Source organism: Schistocerca piceifrons, chromosome 3, assembly GCF_021461385.2.
Source record: "Schistocerca piceifrons isolate TAMUIC-IGC-003096 chromosome 3, iqSchPice1.1, whole genome shotgun sequence".
Lineage (NCBI taxonomy): Eukaryota > Metazoa > Arthropoda > Insecta > Orthoptera > Acrididae > Schistocerca > Schistocerca piceifrons.
Genome location: NC_060140.1, coordinates 766,933,045 through 766,938,663, shown reverse-complemented (window position 1 = coordinate 766,938,663; position 5,619 = coordinate 766,933,045).

Sequence of the window (5,619 nt, the reverse complement as noted above, 5' to 3'; positions counted from 1 at the left end):
CCTTATATATTCATCTTACCTCTGATTGTGAGTGTGCTTTCCCTTACGCTCATTATTATGAAGTGGTTGAGCAATAGGATCTCCTACCGACTGTACCACGAGACCTATATTTCAGAATCTACAACTACCAACATAGCAGAGAAAATCAGATTCGTAGCCAAAACTCTTTCCTGGTTTTCGTGTAGTTTCTTTAATGCATCTGTTCATTTTTTGTACTGTTTTAATAAAGCAGAAGATGAGAGGGACTCAACGCTAGAGTAATTGCATTGCTTTGTGTCAGCTTTGGAATTAAACGGTAAATCAGATTACAGCTCACAACACAGCGAGCAAATGAAAAGCCCGGGTAGTCTTTTACATCCTCTAAAGTTGAGAACGATCGTAAAAGGACTAATCCCGCTGCGGAGCAGCTCAACTGGGCGCAAGACCGTATGTTAGGAGCAAAAATGTAAAGGAGGGGCCTCCACAGCCGCCGCTTGAGAACGGCCTGCCCGACACGGGGTGGGCGCAATGCACTCGTTTGCCGCGGGCCCTAAATCCTTGCTAATATCTTAATCGTTAGCCGCAAACAAAGCTAAGCCGCCGGTAGCTGGTGTGGGGGGGCGGGGGGGGGGGGGGAGAGAGGAAGGGGGCGGTGGTGGGGGTCAACTGAGGCGGGTAATGGGACGCGCGCCGCGCAGAGACGCCGCTGCCAGCTAATTGCGAGCCTTAACTCGCGCCTAATGCTGAGGCGGCGCCCGCGTCGACATTCGCGAAACTCGTCCTCCACAGCACAGCACGTCCGACGGTCTCACACTTTTCCGCCTCGTTGCTTTCGCAACAGCCGACATCGTCACCGGGTAGGTAGTTAACCCTCACGACGACGGTGTTGCGTGGGAACACTACCACTCAGGCGACAGCCACAACATTGTATTTCTCAAGCTTGCACGTACAAAATCTCTCCACATAACACTGTCCAGAACACTACTTTGATGAAGGTCCTATTCATATTACTGATTTTCCAATAACACGAATTTAAATAAAAGAAAAATTTTAACGACTCTGGGAAAGCAGAAACTTAGTTAACAGAGTCACGCTTGCGCCACTTAGCTGCTCACGATTGGTTGCTCACAAAGAATCGAATTCACTTCCATAGCCGTGGATAATGTTAGAGAGGAAGTTGCTCACTCCACGTATGACCCTCAAATTTTACAGTATGTTGATACATCCATCAGAGACTAAATTTCATTTTCCAAAATAATCTGTTTCTGTTTAATCTGTCTTAGGAGGCTGTGGAACTAAGGGCGTTATATCTGCACTATAGAAGTCAGGACCAGTGCAGATGAGTCAGTGTTTAGCTCATCGTTTTCATATCTCATTCCACTAAAGGATTCCTTCAGTTTATCGAAGAGGTACTAGTCACACTACCACTTTAGGACTCTAGGACAGAAGTCCGTTGTCACCCATGCTAAGTGGTTTCATGACCATTCTCAGGAACAATCTGGAGCAAATATTTTTCATCTTCATATGTACAACCACTGACAGCCTTGGGAGAGCCAGTCGTGACAATACTCTACCATCTGGTGAGCAAGATGTATGAGACAGGCGAAATACCGTCAGACTTCAAGAATAATATAATAATTTCAGTCCCAAAGAAAGAAGGTGTTGACAGATGTGAAAATTACCGAACTATCAGTTTAATAAGACACAGCTGCAAAATACTAACACGAATTCTTTACAGATGAATGGAAAAACTAGTAGAAGCCAACCTCGGGGAAGATCAGTTTGGATTCCGTAGAAATATTGGAACACGTGAGGCAATACTGACCCTACGACTTATCTTAAAAAATAGATTAAGGAGAGGCAAACCTACATTTCTAGCATTTGTAGACTTAGAGAAAGCTTTTGTCAATGTTGACTGGAATACTCTCTTTCAAATTCTGAAGGTGGCAGGGGAAAAATACAGGGAGCGAAAGACTATTTGCAATTTGTACAGAAACCAGATGGCAGTTATAAGATTCGAGGGGCATGAAAGGGAAGTAGTGGTTGGGAAGGGAGTGAGACAAGGTTGCAGCCTTTCCCCGATGTTATTCAATCTGTATATTGAGCAAGCAGCGAAGGAAACAAAAGAAAAAAATCGGAGTAGGTATTAAAGTCCATGGAGAAGAAATAAAATCTTTGAGGTTCACCGATGACATTGTAATTCTGTCAGAGACAGCAAAGGACTTGGAAGAGCAGTTGAACGGAATGGATAGTGTCTTGAAAGGAGGATATAAGATGAACATCAACAAAAGTAAAACGAGAGTAATGGAATGTAGTCGAATTATTCGGGTGATGCTGAGGGAGTTAGATTAGGAAATGAGACACTTAAAGTAGTAAAGGAGTTTTGCTATTTGGGGAGCAAAGTAACTGATAATGGTCGAAGTGAAGAGGATATAAAATGTAGACTGGCAATGGCAAGGAAATCGTTTCTGAAGAAGAGAAATTTGTTAACATCGAGTGTAGATTTAAGTGTCAGGAAGCCATTTCTGAAAGTATTTGTATGGAGTGTAGCCATCTGTGGAAGTGAAATATGGACGATAAATAGTTTGGGCAAGAAGAGAATAGAAGCTTTCTGAAATGCGGTGCTACTGAAGAATGCTGAAGATTAGATGGGTAGATCACATAACGAATGAGGAGGTGCTAAATAGGATTGGGGAGAAGAGAAGTTTGTGGCACAACTTGACTAGAAGGAAGGATCGGTTGGTAGGATATGTTCTGAGGCATCAAGGGATCACCAATTTAGTATTGGAGTGCAGCGTGGAGGGTAAAAATCATACAGGGAGACCAAGAGATGAATACACTAAGCAGATGCAGACGGATGTAGGTTGCAGTAGGTACTGGGAGATGAAGAAGCTTGCACAGGATAGAGTAGCATGGAGAGCTGAATCAAACCAGTCTCAGGACTGAAGACCACAACAATAACTTGTCTCAATATTCTACACGTACTTCCTTGTGGTAGTCTCACTCCAAATGACAGGTGGTTCATTCTTACGCGTTTGTTAGGCGAAGTAATATTGTGAATGGGCTGAACATTATCAGTAGTGTGTGCAGTTCTCAGTTTGCCGCCAGTCGGGAATTTTCGACCCTTGCACACTTCCACCAAATAATCTGCGAGCCTGACGAATTACTTCACTGGGATCAGCAACCTCACCCCTAACACCATTTTCAGTCTCTCATAGATGTTTGTCACTGTTTCGTTCTTACAACTCAGGAACTCTATTATAGTAGGTAGCTTCGGCAGAACATCGAATGTAGCAGCCATCTAAAAATAGTTCTACAACAGTGCGACTTGCGGAAACAGGTTGAATAAAACTTGAATACAAGCGAGAACAATAGAAAAAATGAAGAACAACAGTTGTATTCTTGAAGAAACGTGCATTTCTCTTGGATAGGGTAACTGAAGGTAATAACGCCGTACAGGTTTTAACTCCATGTTCAGTTTAATGGCTATTTGTAAAATATTCTGATGGGGGCAGCACCATGTAAGTAACCATTAACATAGCGGGAAGCATCCACTGCATGCGTGTAGCGTCCTTGCAGCTTTAGCAACCTCAGTCTGAGTTGGACAGGCGTCAGAGTGAGGTCACGTGCCAACTCTTTGCTTTCCAAAGACGCTGAATACTTTCCGTGGTTTAGTGGACCTACTTATGAGTTCCTAACATCTTTCACATTTAACGTTTCGCTTACTGTGCAAGTAAAACAGATTCTTTCCTATATTAAACATATAAATACATTTTAAAATATTTAAATACTTTTAGGTGAATCTGATAAAAAGTTTAATAAGCCATTTCCATATTTTTCTCGTCAATGTGGCGGTATGGGTACGTTCTGTCGAAATCTTCATGCGAATTGTACTCCTGAGGAACTACGGAAGACCACTGAAGATTTTAGATCTGGAATTACTGTTTCGGAAGCTTCAAGAGATGTCACATCCCACGAAGAATTCTTCGAGACTAGTTGAACAAGAATGAAGGGAGGACACTAGGAAACTTGGTCGTAACCTTGTGTTGAATCCTGCACTGCAAAGTAACTTGGAGGGACAGGTGTTACGCAGCAGCAAGTTGGCTTTACTGTCACAAAAATATTTCTGTGCAAGAAGGCAGCTGAAATCAGCCCAGTCTTGGGCACGGAAACGCCTTTCTCTGGCGATCGAGCAGCGTGATACTGAGTTAAATAGTTTCTAAAGCTTAATCCGGACATGTTCTTAGGAAGAGTGAAAACTGAAGTTACGGCAGGCTTATGCGATTCAGTATGCAGAAAGTGAAGCACTTTTTTCATCTTTTGGCTTCGGTATATGACCAAACTAAACTATTGCCACATGAAATTATAATGTGGATGGAAGTGGTCATAAGTTAATTTTCACTGTTCTCGCTCGAAGGAACAGTAATAAGTTACTTGTGGCAACGCATGGAGAAAAAAGAGAAAAGTTGCTGTTGCCATGTGGATTCCGCCCATGGTCCGTTACAAAGGCGCGTATGGTAAAAAGGAATTCACATATGACTTGCCAACTGGCCGCACATTTTCTATGTCACCAAGTGCAACGTCACTACAGAGGTTTTCTACTAATTCCTGAGTCATTTCATCCAGCACCGGTCTTCTGGAAAATGCTTTCTGATCTTGGATTTCTATAGAAGTCACATAGATGTTAGTCTACTGGATGTAGCAGAAGAATTAGGTATCTTACTTTTATCCATTGTTTTTCCGTGTATCGTCCGCGACTGTTTTACTTTAGTAAAATGAAGAACAAACCGCCTTCAGTCACAAGTTGTGTTTATTTACTGCACTATGCATTTCGAGCCCTGGAGGCTCATCTTCAGGTGCTTTTTAGAGATTTAGATCAGGTTTTTTAGTTGTTTGCTTGTTGATATTACATTTTTGTGTTACAACATGGTATATATTTTAGATATAAGTTTAACAGCGTTAATAGTATGAAACTAACCTACAGTTTAACATTGTATGATGTCTGCTTCTGTTGTGCAGTTGATAACACAACACACATCTAGTTTAACAGCCACAACTTTTTCTACACATTTAAAAGTTTATTTTTTCCTGAGGAATGAAATCTATAATAGTACAAACAGCTGACAACCTACAACGTGGTGCCAAATAATTATTTTAATAATACCTATGTACTAGTAATACTATATAATATTATCTTCCGTGAAACAAGAAAATCGATTATATTTAGAAGTAGAACATCTGTATGAACGAGAATCTGTGGCATGTTTACGTTCTGCCACTACAATATGCTTAAAAGTGTGTGACTATGTATATATCCCTGTATGTATTGCAAAATTAAAGATGTGTATTGTGCACACCAACTGCACAACAGAAGCAGACATCATACATTGTTAAACTGTAAGTTAGTTTCGTATTATTAACGCTGTTAAACTTATATCTACAATATACCATGTTGTAACACAAAATGTAATATCAACAAGCAAACAACTAAAAAACCTGAAGTAAATCACTAAAAAGCACCTGAACATGAGCCTCCAGGGCTCGAAATGTATAGTGCAGTAAATAAACGCAACTTGTGACTGAAGGCGGTTTGTTCTTCATTTTAAGAATTAGGTATCACCATAGTCTGCCTCCCTGACC